General features: G+C 40.1%; 1 non-coding gene across 1 annotated transcript; it reads right to left on the bottom strand.

The window, feature by feature from the left end:
• Window positions 1–12,677: 12,677 nt before the first annotated feature.
• LOC122686420 lies at window positions 12,678–12,735 on the bottom strand. The gene has a single exon (XR_006338774.1). It is a non-coding gene; the product is annotated as a small nucleolar RNA SNORD66 (small nucleolar RNA).
• Between the last annotated feature and the right edge of the window lie 1,157 nt (window positions 12,736–13,892).

Here is a 13,892-nt window from a genome sequence, read left to right as displayed (position 1 = left end):
TTTTGGCCAACTCAATATTTACTTGTAGGACTTTAAGCCCAGGGCAGGCTTGCGCTATGTAACTGCAGAGGTCTTGGCTTGGCCCTTCCCACTACACTATGGTGCCCCAGCTAATTTCAACTTCAAGCAAAACTAACCTAGTTTTAAGCAAATGAATATTTATATTTTATGTGCCCAAAATTCAGCTTCATATGGACTCCTGGGTAAGAGATATGGCAGCAAATGAAGACAGTCATTTTTATTCGAGTGGTGGATAGAATTTGAAACACCAGACGTCTATTCTGGGCCAAAATAGATATGGAAAGAAGTTTGGAAATGATTAATTTAAAATGACACAATCCATTTCAAGCCTCAGCCGAGAGCACTGATGCAGAGGCTCGAGGACACTGCCGATCATGAGCAGGGCTAGAGCAAGACTGTTGGCAGCTTTAGCTCCAGAAGCTTTTCCTGTGCTGCTGTTTCATTCAGCTCTTAACCCTTTCAGCCTAGAATTCCCTTAGGGCAGTGGTCCCAGGGACTGGTTTTGTGAAAGATAATTCTTCCACGGACTGGAGAAGGGGGATGGTTTCAGGAAGATTCAAGTGCATGATATTTATTGTGCACTGTATTTCAATTTTTTAAAAAAATTATTTTTGGCTGCGCTGGGTCTTCGTTGCTTTGTGAGGACTTTCTCTAGTTGTGGTGAGCGGGGGTTACTCTTTGCTCTGGGGCACGGGCTCTAGCGGAGCAGGCTCAGAGGCTGCAACTCACGGGGTCTAGAGCGCAAGCTCAGTAGTTGTGGTGTGTTAGCTTTAATTGCTCCACAGCATGTGGAATCCTCCCAGACCACGGATCAAATCCAGGTCCCTGCATTGGCAGGTGAATTCTTAACCACTGGACCACCTGGGAAATCCCATTTCTGTTATTATTATATCATCTCCAGTTCAGATCAGCAGGCATTAGATTCTGGATGGTGGGGACACCTGCCTTAGGGAAAATGAAAACTCATCTTAGTCTGACATAAGCGCTACCTCCTAAGTGCTGATCTGTTTTCTGAGATATATTTAAAACATGTGTGAGGAGTGTCTGCGATTGGAAGAGCTTTAAAACGCAAGACAGTATACTTACTTGATACTAAGTAAGGTCCTAAAAAACTAGACTCCCGTCAGCTTGTATTATCAGTCTTTCCTGAGAGTCAGCCTCTTTGCTTCCTGTGTCTTAGTAAAATGGCTCTAAAATTTCTGAACAGACAATTCTGCTGCACTCCTTGACAGTAAGCTAGCAGCTGAGAAATAATGGAAAGTTATTATTGCTATAACCTATTATTTATTTAAAATAATCATGGTCCATATAGTGTAAACACTGAAAAGTTTAAAAAAAAAAAAGAACGCTTTCAATCTCTTAGAAGAAAAAATGGGATAATATATTTATGACCTCAGGATAGGAAAGAATTTCAATGAGGCACAAAAAACCTAACTGATAAAACAAAACGTGTAATAAATTGGATCACATCAAAATTTAAAACTTCAGCATGATAAAAGACACTATAAACAAAGTTAAAGGCAAGGGACAAACTGGGAGTAGCTATTTGCAACACATAAAGCAAAGGTTTAGTACCCAGAATATATAGACAGCAGCAATTCAATAAGAAGAAGAAAGATAACGCCACAGAAAATGCACAAAGGCTATGAACAAGAGATTCACAGAAGATGAAATTCAAATGACCAATAAACATGAAAAAAAAAGAGACTCACTAGCATTAAGGAATATGCAATAAAATTCATAAGATACGATTTCACATCCATCAAGTTAGAAAAAATAAAAGCATCTGAATAGATCAGACATGGTGCTGTAGTTGCAAACTATAGAAACCAACCACAGTTTAAACAGAAAAAGAATGTATTAAATCATAGTAGCTAACATTTACCCACTGTTCCCTTTGTGTGTATACAGTTCTAAGGGCTTTATATGTATTTGCTCATTTAATCCTCGCAATGACCCTATAAAATAGGTGTCATTATTTCCCACACATTGTAGAATGGGAAGCGGAGACTTATGTCTTAGTTTGCTGAGGTTACACAGAAAGAGAAGAAGAACTAAAGAGCTTCTCGATGAAAGTGAAAGAGGAGAGTGAAAAAGTTGGCTTAAAACTCAACATTCAGAAAACTATGATCATGGCATCTGGTCCCATCACTTCATGGCAAATAGATGGGGAGACAGTGGAAACAGTGACAGACTTTATTTGGGGAGCTCCAAAATCATTGCAGATGGTGACTGCAGCCATGAAATTAAAAGACGCTTACTCCTTGGAAGGAAAGTTATGACCAACCTAGACAGCATATTAAAAAGCAGAGATATTACTTTGTCAACAAAGGTCCGTCTAGTCAAGGCTATAGTTTTTCCAGTAGTCATGTATGGATGTGAGAGTTGGACTGTGAAGAAAGCTTAGCGCCGAAGAATTTATGCTTTTGAACTGTGGTGTTGGAGAAGACTTTTGAGAGTCCCTTGGACTGCAAGGAGATCCAGCCAGTCCATCCTAAAGGAGATCAGTCCTGAGTGTTCATTGGAAGGACTGATGTTGAAGCTGAAACTCCAGTACTTTGGTCACCTGATACGAAGAGCTGACTCATTTGAAAAGACCTTAATGCTGGGAAAGATTGATGGCAGGAGGAGGAGGGGAATGACAGAGGATGAGGTGGTTGGATGGCATCACCAACTCAATGGACGTGAGTTTGGGTAAACTCCAGGAGTTGGCGATGGATGGGGAGGCCTGGCGTGCTGCAGTCCATGGGTTCTCAAAGAGTAGGACACAACTGAGCAACTGAACTGAACAGAGCATAGCTAGTCTATCAAGAAACAATGATTTCAACATAAAACAGCATGTTTCTCAGGTCAACCCTGGTTAGAGGTGCGTTCATGTATCTGTTAGAAAACACTGAAAACTCCACAGCCATTCAGAAATCCTAAATATTAACAACTGTTCATGTCGCAAATACCAGGACACAGAATACCAATGTCACTGCTGCCCATGGGAGTGAATTCCAAGGAGCACGTGTTTCCTGTGAAATCACTGGTTTTCCATTCATGATCTGGTGTGAATGAGTCTGACCAACAATCTAGGGAGGGTGGGAAGGAGAGTCTTCTCTTTGATGTCTATAGTGGGAGGTAGAGACTCATAATTGGAGATTCTCCAAACGTAAGAGGATCTTCCGGGTGCTGGGTAGCCAAAACGAATGACCGATGTTCACTACACTCACACTCCATATCCTGGAGAAGATGCAGAGAAACTAGAACGCTGGGTGGAGCTGTAGACGGTACAACTGATGTGGGGAGTGTTTTGGTACTTGCATCCACGCAACAGCGTGTGTTTCTGGAGAAACTCCAGCACAAGACACAAGACAAAATGTAAAAGATGTCAACAGCAGCTTATTTAAAACAGCAAACTATTAGAATCGACCAAACTTTCCACTAATGAAAAAATAAATTGTGTTATGATATGAAATATACACAGCAATTCCAGTGAGTATCCTAGATCTATACTAATCAACGTTGATGGTTCTACACAACAGGATGGTGAAAAAAAGTTTCAGAGATGATAGATACTATATGAAAACATTTATGTAAATTAAAAATAAATGAAAGGAGCATATGAATGTAGTGAGTATTGTTGACAAAGAATGTCACCTGCCATATCAGTAAACAAAGTATGTTGTGGCCCTTGAGTCATCAGCCACTGAGGCATATTCTCCCCCACTGGATCCTGAGGGGCTTAGGATAAACAACAACAACAATATCAAAAACAGCAAACAAACAAAAAAACTCAAGCAGGGTACTGGCCTTAGATAGCTGAGGTATACACCAAAGGAATGATTTCAGTGAGCCCAGACTCTTGCATCTTCCTATATATAGAAAAGTGTTAAATTTATTAAGTTGAGATATCTGGTTTTCTTTAATTAACAGTAATCTTTTGACCAGTTTTTGTTTCAAAACTCCTTTATATCCCAGGTCCCCCCTTACCTCTCCAGAGCAGTCCTTCAGGGCTATTCTGAGAGACTGCCTCCCAAGCTTAAGTCCTTAAAATGCCCACTAAATAATTCTCAACTGTAATTTGTGTGGTTTTGTCAGTGAACAGCATAAAACATGAACTAAAGGATACACATCACATGCATGATCAGTGAAGTAGAAATTGCCTCTGAGAAGGAAAAGGGAGACTGGAACTGAGGTGGGGGAGACAAAGGTAATTTCAGCCTCATTTGAAATATTTTATTTCCTTTATTAAATTTAAAAACTGAAGCTAAAATGTTTAACAGCACTTTTTTAAAAATTTTTATTAGTTGGAGGCTAGTTACTTAACAATATTGTAGTGGTTTTTGCCGTACATTGACATGAATCAGCCATGGATTTACATGTGTTCCCCATCCTGAACCCCCCTCCCACCTCCCTCCCCATCCCATCCCTCTGGGTCTTCCCAGTGCACCAGCCCTGAGCACTTGTCTCATGCATTCAACCTGGGCTGGTGATCTGTTTCACACTTGATAACATACATGTTTCGATGCTATTCTCTCAGATCATCCCACCCTCGCCTTCTCCCACAGAGTCTAAAAGTCTGTTCTGTACATCTGTGTCTCTTTTTGTGTTTTGCATATAGGGTTATCGTTACCATCTTTTTAAATTCCATATATATGCGTTAGTATACTGTATTGGTCTTTATCTTCCTGGCTTACTTCACTCTGTATAATGGGCTCCAGTTTCATCCATCTCATTAGAACTGATTCAGATGAGTTCTTTTTAATGGCTGAGTAACATTCCATGGTGTATATGTACCACAGCTTCCTTATCCATTCGTCTGCTGATGGGCATCTAGGTTGCTTCTATGTCCTGGCTATTATAAACAGTGCTGCGATGAACATTGGGGTGCACATGTCTCTTTCAGATCTGGTTTCCTCGGTGTGTATGCCCAGAAGTGGGATTGCTGGGTCATATGGCAGTTCTATTTCCAGTTTTTTAAGAAATCTCCACACTGTTTTCCATAGCGGCTGTACTAGTTTGCATTCCCACCAACAGTGTAAGAGGGTTCCCTTTTCTCCACACCCTCTCCAGCATTTATTGCTTGTAGACTTTTGGATAGCAGCCATTCTGACTGGCGTGTAATGGTACCTCATTGTGGTTTTGATTTGCATTTCTCTGATTATGAGTGATGTTGAGCATCTTTTCATGTGTTTGTTAGTCATCTGTATGTCTTCTTTGGAGAAATGTCTGTTTAGTTCTTTGGCCCAGTTTTTGATTGGGTCATTTATTTTTCTAACAGCACTTGTTAATTTTTGGTGGTTAATAATATATAGGAATTGGTTAATTAATGTCTATATTTTAATAATTTTTGAAAAGGGGAGAGATAATGGTTATTTAATTATATTATCTGCATTTGTGACTAATTTAAAACAATTTTTTCAGTAATTGTTTATTTTGTTTCATAGGCTTCTCTTTTGGACAAATTAAGGGTACAATTTTGTTACAAATACTGAAGCTATATAATTCATTTGATTAGCATTCTGCTCTGATGACTACAGAGATCTGTACATTTTCCAGATTATTTAATATTAAAGGTTCAAATATAATCTTTCTAGAGGGTATAAACTATATTTAACTCCTTTCTCTTTGTATAATCAGCCAGAAGAGATTTGTCTGTTGCCTTCTGACTAATGAAGACAGAATCCATATAGTAATAGACATTAAAACCATTTTTCTTTAATATGGAAAAACAACATTTTCAAAATTAGTTTTACTTCAATTGCCACAGCATCTAAATCAAACATCAATTCCTTGAAGGGTCTATTTAAAATAACAGAAAATTGAAAATATTCTAAAATTTATATTCATAATATTATTGAAGCTACAGTGTTAAAAAATAGATCTTAAGCTGCCTATCATCTCCCTACATATTCTATTTTATTAATCAAGTCCTTTGAAGAATTCGAGATTTCAGCAGAACCAACAGTCCCTAAATATGGGAAAATTTAGTCAATTCCCACTTGCTTTGAAACAGACAATATGTTATGTGTCCAATAAGTTTAAGGCTCTTCAGGAAAGCATACATGGATATCTGCTAGATCCAACTTGAAGATTAACCTATTAATAGACTTCCAGGACCACAGAGATATGGGGGAAAATTTAATCTTCCCAAGAGAGGCTTAGACTACCAAACTAATATCACTTCTGATAATGGGAAAAGATTACAGTTTTCAAGGCTCAAACTTCCTGAAAAGAAAACACAAAGTGATCATATTTAGTACCTACCTAGACTGGTGAAGAGATATTTACATAAAACATTTAAAACATGCCTTCAACTTATATGAACAGATCACATCAGAAGATGGGGAAGAAGTGTCCTCATTCTCATTGTTGCCCATTTTAGATTTAATCGTCTTAATCAATATAGTAGAAATTTAAGTTAAACATTAAAAAAAAAATCATTGAGAGGAATGATAATGAAAAACTGTAAACAGAGATTAAGAGCTATTTCACTAACTGTCTTCTGGAAGGTTTATAAAAACAAGATTGAAATGTATGGCAAAAATCACCATAATATTGTAAAGTAATTAGTCTCCAATTAAAATTAATTAATTTTAAAAAACAAGATTGATAGTTATCATCTTGAGATGGCGTAGACAACATAAAATGGTTTTTGGTGGCATAAGTCAATACACTGGAATGGAAAACAGGGATTATTCTGTTTGTTATGATAACCTCCAATGATTACCTCTAGAGGATAAGAAGGGGAGGCTGAAGGGGAGAATATTTAGGAGGCTTCACCTTTTGATAATACTCTATTTAAATTTGGCTAATAAGTAAATAGGTGTTATTTATACCATACTTTATGTGTGTTGTTTGGAATATTTCACAATCACATTTAAAAGAAAAATCGTTCCAAAAGATCATGTAGTAATCTGGATGCTATACTTCGCAGAGATTTAGACTGATGAGAACATTTATAAGGGTGAGACTGGTATAAAAAAGGTTGAATGAACTGGGGGAAGTTTAGCCAAGTAGAGAAGACTTGGGGGTGAGAGGGTTTCCTGGCACAGCAAGGAACATGACAGATGGTTAAAATATTTGACAGTACTATGCAAAAAGGAATAGTTTTGATCTACATGACTACAAAGGATTAAACAACACAAAGCAAAACAAAGTTCGGATTTAGTAGATTCAGTGTAATTAAGAGTTGTCCAGAGATGGAATGGTCCACAATTCCACACTGTCTGTGTAAAAGTTTGTCTTGAAGGAAGCACTTAACAGGATTGTAATCTTGTTAAATTCAAGCAAAGTCGAACTTCTCCACAGTTTTCCAGAACAATTAGGTTTTTTAAAAAATATTTTAAAAATTTGAATATTTTAAAAGCTATATAATTTTCTATCTAACCAGTTCTTTTCCTGGTGGGGAGGTTGATCAAAAACTAGTCATTCCTGTAGTACTAACAGCCTGGAAATGTCACTTAACCACTGGCAAGATGCACAGTGCCTGAGGACAAATGCCAAGATCTGAGGGGAAAATGCCAGTCTATCCAAGTTAGATTATTCAAAAGTGTTCTTAGATGATATGAAATGAAACAGAAGCTGGAGCACAAAATTAGTTGAGTTGTTGATCCCAATAGATTACATAAGACCAAGCCCATTAGTTCCATCCATGTAAGCTAATGGGCTCTTCTTGCTCTTCTCAAACTTGTTTACCCAGCTAACTTGGACTTATCTAAAGGGCTCGTGATAGGAGGGAGTCACTACTTTGGAGAGACACTGAACAAATTTTCACTAAGAAGTGGAATGGCTATGTCAGAGCAGCTAATATGTATTTTGTGACACTTATGAGCCTTGATGTCATCCAAAGCCTTCCAATTACCAGCTATATAACCTTGGCAAAATTACTTATCTGAGCCTTAATTGACTTATCTCTAAAATAAAACATTAATTTTACATGCCTCATATGTTAAAGGAAAAAACCATATGCAGTTGACCCTTGAATAATGCAGGTGTTGGGGCACTGATCCTCTGCACACTTGAAAATCCATGTATAACTTAGAATCAGATCTTCATACCCTGTTTGGTTCCTCCTAGCCATCATTTGGGGAAGGCAATGGCACCCCACTCCAGTACTCTTGCCTGGAAAATCCCATGGATGGAGGACCCTGGAGGGCTGCAGTCCATGGGGTCTCGAAGAGTCGGACATGACTGAGCGACTTCACTTTCACTTTTCACTTTCATGCATTGGAGAAGGAAATGGCAACCCACTCCAGTGTTCCTGCCTGGAGAATCCCAGGGACGGCGGAGCCTGGTGGGCTGCCGTCTTGGGGTTGCACAGAGTTGGACACGACTGAAGAGACTTAGCAGCAGCAGCAGCCATCATTTGGCATCCACAGATTCAACCAACCATGGATTGTGGAGTACTGTAGTATTTACAATTGAGACAAATTCTGGTGTAAGTAGACTTATGTTCAAAGGCCAACATGTTCAATGTTGTACATGTATTTAAATCTATCATCCTAGGGCCTGGTGCATAGCAAGTACTCAGCAAATAGGTTCAAATCTAGAGTGGGGCAGGAAGAAATAACCTTATTTATTTCTATGTTCTTAATGCTGGATGTATACTTGTTGTGCACCGTACTCTGTCACGTCTGACTCTTTGCAACCCCATGGACTGTAGCCCGCCAGACTCCTCGGTCCATGGGATTTTCCAGGCAAGAATACTGGAGTGAGTTGCCATTTCCTTCTCCAAGGGGATCTTCTCAACCCAGGGATTGAACCTGTGTCTCTTGTGTCTGTTGCATTGCAGGCGGATTCTTTACCCGCTGAGCCATTGGGGAAGCCCCAAAAGTATACTAGGTGTTCAACCAATATTTGCAATAAATTAGCGCTGAGAAGACAGACAAAGGATGACAAATATGAACCAGACAACTAAGCCACAAAAGATAGAAAATGAACAAAATAGCAATAGTATTGTTGCTATTGGGATAGCAGGCCTATTGGGATGGGGGATGTATATAGAAAAGGAAATGTGTCATTCTCATGGAGAAGGTGCCCCATCTATAGGATGAAGTTGTGGCTAGGGGAAAAAGAGGAAGGTTGGAGAAGTGAAGGTCCTGATATTGCAGGGACATTTGAGTTTGTGAGCATGTCCAGTGGTCCCTTGACTCGTGATAGATATGACAGGGAAGGATTAGAAGAGGGTTTCAGATCAAGTTAGATACCATCAAAAATCCTGATGGATTGCATTATAAATTTGAAAGGGTTTCTAGGCATTAGACATACTTGGTCTGGATGTAAAGGTTTACCATACTTCACGGCCGAAGGGCCATCAGAATGTAGAACTGGATTTCTGCCCAGCACTGCTGCCTAGGCACATTATCTTCAGGGGTCAGAGGATTTCCTGGGGTTGAGTCTTCTGTCCCCTGACATTGTTTTTCATACTAAAGTCAGGCAGATCTGTTTGCTGAGCATGTGATGCAGGTATCAGCTTGAATGGGTCTGTTTCAATCAGCATAAACAATGTACATTTGCCTCCATTATTCCCAGTTGTCTCAGACATCATTAAGGGGCCCTTAGGGGAGTGCCCACACATTTTAAAGGTAGCTGTAACCCCTAATACTACTTTTTCCCACATAGAGTAATTGGCCTAGGCTGAGATCAACTTCTAGAAGAATGACAGGGCAGAGGCCACCAGAGCTTAGATCTGCTTCTGAAAGAATGTTCTTTCCTCCAATAATGTATCAGCAAAGCTAATGAGTAACCAGAGTAGGTAAGGTTTAGAGCTGAAAGGATGAGATATTCAATGACTGTGAGTCATGTCTAGGTGCCAAGAAAACCCTTTGCTCAATGTAACGAATTCCAAACATAGTCAAGTTAGTGGTTCTCAAATTTAAGCAAGTATCAGATTTATCTGAAGGGCTTCTTAAACACACATTGCTGGGCTTGCCAACCAGTTTCTGATTAAGAAGGGTCTGAGATGGAGCCTGAAATTGCAAATTTGTAACAGGTTCCGAAATGATGGTGCTAGTGTGGAAAATACACTTGGAGAACCATTGGCTTTGAGACGTGAGAGGTAGATCACCAGAAAACCCTAGAAGTCTCACAGCCACAAAAATCTTGGAATAAACTGGTATTCTTGATTCTGTAGAACATGTTAAAATAGCAGTTGCTTTTTCAGATATCATTGACTCATCTATTTTAGACAGAATAGGATGACCCAGCTGTAACACTGAACCGAGTATTCATTAAAATTCGTGTGCATAAAGAAACCTTCCATTCCAGAAAGTCATGGAGTATCCCCTTTATGACTCATTGGAAGGCAGGGATGCTGGATCAGCTGAATAATTGTCACCAAATACGTGAGTTAGTTGAAATGTTTCTGCAAAGCTGTCATCACTTATTCCTTCTGCTTTGCCCAAAGCTGTAGATTGCATGAAAGTCTTACTTCTTCATGCTCATTAAAATGTTACAGAGTTGGTCTATAGCCAGCTCTCTAGATTAGTACTAATGAGAGTAATTGTCTCAGATGATATTGTAATCCTAAGCATTAGTAATCCTAACAGGACCCCACTGCACTAGTGGGAGTTGGTCTGAGGGACCACCACCACAATTAGTGTCTTTGAACTTGCAGAAATCCTTGGCTTTGAGCAATGAAAGTAAATATGTCTGCTTTGCTGGAACCAGGTTCTAGATCCATTGTTTAGTCACACATTGGAACTAACTACACAAAGGTATATATGACCCACTGGCTCAGACAGTAAAGGATCTGCCAGCAACGCAAGAGACCTGGGTTCAATCCCTGGGTTGGGAAGATCCCCTGGAGAAGGGAATGGCTACCCACTCCAGTATTCTTGCCTGGAGAATCCCATGGATAAAGAGCCTCGTGGTCTATGGTCCACAGGGTCGTAAAGAGTCAGACATGACCGAGTGACTAACAGTTCCACACAAGGGTAGTTCCCCTGCTTCTTCATTTGTTGCCAACTTAGATAACTTTTAGTGAATGGGGCAGAAGTGAAATGGAGACTTAATGAAGATACCGTGTAAGTAGTGCCGGTGGCCAAATTTCCAGGTGAAGGAAAGGGTATGAGGTGCAAGGATCTGTAGTTACTAATTTAACAAATGTTTATGTGCTAAAAGCTTTTCTGGGACTGAGAAAACATCAGCAAACAAGCCGAGATTCCTGCCTTCAAGTTGCTAACATCTTTAAACTGGAGAGGGTGGAGATAAAGGGGAATTTTGGTAATGGATAAAGGACTCCAAGGGGCTTCCTAGGTGTCTCAGTAGGGAAAGAATCCACCTGCAATGTAGGAGACACAGGAGATACAGGTTTGATCCCCCAGTGGGGAAGATCCCCTGGAGGAGGGCATGGCAACCCACTTCAGTATTCTTGCCTGGATAACCCCATGGACAGAGGAGCCTGGGGCCTACAGTCCATGGGGCCACACGGAGTTGGAAACAGGTGAAGGGACTGAGCGCACGGCACACAAGGGACTCCACTTGTTTTTTGACATCTTGATAGGTTTTCCAAGATGCAGCTTCCAACATGGGGTGGGTAACAATTATTTGTTTACATAGTAAAGTCATTTGGTCAAGTTTCAAAGTTTCCTGGATAAGAGCATGATCCATGAAAGCTACACGATATCCTTGATTCTGTTGGACATATCAGTCTTCTACTAAATGCAGTAGGGAGCCACTTTTAAATCCACTGAGCACAAAAATCTTTTTTTCCCAAGAGATTCTGGACATGGATATGGGAAGTGGGACTGGGATGGTGGACAGGGCCCAGGAGTGGGTGTGTGGTGTAGAAGCACAAGAGGTGTGATGCATATTCTTCAGTGTGCAAGATCAGATTCTGAAGTAAAAATCTGGATCAAGGCAGTAGACTGCCCAGTGAAGGTTGTTAAATGATGGAAGATGACAAAGATTTATGCATGGGAATAAAATACACCGAGATATGTTCTGGATGATTTCCAGAGACCAAAGCTAATATCCAAGGCTAGCTTTTATAAGCTTTTAGTGCACTCTTACTTGGGCGAGAAAGATCCCTTTAAAGAGGCCAGAATGAAGCAAATATCCTCTGCCACATAGACGAGGAATAAAAGCAAGCAGATATGAAGTAGGAGATGAGAAAATAGGATTTAATTGCTGTCCTAAGAAACAGAATGGATGCATCAATATATTTATTGCACAATTAATATATGTGTATCGCTCAAGGTTCTCCAGAGAAACAGAACCAACAGGATGTATGTGTATAGAAAGAAATTTACTACAAGAAATTGGCTTACATGACTATGCAGGCTGGGAAGTCCCAATATCTGCAGTCAGCAAGTTAGACATCCAGGACAGTCACTGGCACAATCGCAGCCCAAGCCTGAGGGCCTGGACCAGGAGAGTTGATGGTGTAAATTCCAGTCCAAAGGCTGACAGGATGGAGATCTGAGAAGAGCTGATGTTGAAGTCCAAAGGCAGGAAGAGATCAATGCCCCAGCTTATGCAGTCAGGCAGTGGGAGTTCCCTCATGCTCCTGGGAGGGTCAGTCTTTGTTTTCCTACTCAAGTCTTCAACTGATTTGATGAGGCCCACCCACTGTAGGGAAGACAATCTGTTTTACTCAGCCTACTGATTCAAATGTTAATCACACCAAAAACAACCTCAGAGACACACCCAGAAAAACACTTGACCAAATATCTAGGAACCCAGTGACCCAGACAAGTTGACACATAAAATTAATCATCAAAATATTCCACGATTGTATTAAGTGCTTTACCTCATTTAATGCTCCCAACAATAAAGAATCCAGGAATCCCCTGGTAGTCCAGTGGTTAGGACTCAGCGCTTTCACTCCTGAGGCCCAGGTTCAATCCCTGCTTGATGAAATAAAATCCTACAAGTCTTGTGGTGAGGCCAAAAAAAATCCAGTAATTATTCTAATTTCTGTATTAGTTGGAGTAACACTAGGTACCATAAGAAATAGACTTAAAACTTGAAAGTGATTTAAATACCATAGAAGTTAATTTCTTGCTCATGTGTCAATACAGCACAGGATTCCTGATCAGCAGGCAGCTCTTCTATCTTGTCGTTCCATCATTCTGTCAGTCCTCATTGTTATTATCTGCATCTAGCCAACAGAAGGGGGAAGGATGGGGAAATAAGGAAATAATCCACTTCTTATAAGCCTTGGCCCAGAAATGCTGCATGTCATTTTCAGAGACATTCCTTTGATGAGAATTAGTCACCTACCCACACTATGATGTAAGAGCAGCAGAGAAATTTGTCCCTTCCTGGGGAAAACTCCATGCTCTGAACAGGGTACTCAAACTTACGTTCATCTAGCTCTCTGCACAATCTGCTCCTCTAATGCCAAATATCTGTGTTCACCCTTCTTTGAACCCGTAGGACATGCTTACTGGTCCCCAGAAAAGTTAAGCCTCAGTACCATCCACTTTCTGCAGTCACCTCAACTCCACGATCTCTTGGTGATGCATATTTCTCTTCACCAGGTCTCATGGTCTTCTTTAGGTCAGGCAGTCTATAAACTGAAAAAGAAAATGTGCAGTGGCAGAGCAGGGACAGGATATATACCATCGAAGCTCTCATTTGGATAAAAAAAGAATGGAAAATACACAACTTTCAGTATTGCTGTTCCACCATTCTCTAGAGCAGGAATAAGCAAACTATAGCCAGTGGGCCAAATCTGAACTACTGCCTGCTTCTGTAAATAAGATATTACGGAAACATAGCCATGCCCAGTCATTTATGTATTGTCTGTGGCTATATTATAATGGTAGAGCTGAATGGTTGTAACAGAGATATGCCCTGCAAAGCCTAAATTATTTGCTCTCTGAACTTGTACAGAAAATGTTTGCTGACCACTGCCCTAGGATCTAACGATTGTCACC

The sequence above is a fragment of the Cervus elaphus genome, chromosome 3 (genome assembly GCF_910594005.1).
Source record: "Cervus elaphus chromosome 3, mCerEla1.1, whole genome shotgun sequence".
Classification (NCBI taxonomy): Eukaryota; Metazoa; Chordata; class Mammalia; order Artiodactyla; family Cervidae; genus Cervus; species Cervus elaphus.
This window is presented reverse-complemented; position numbering and strand designations above follow the sequence as displayed.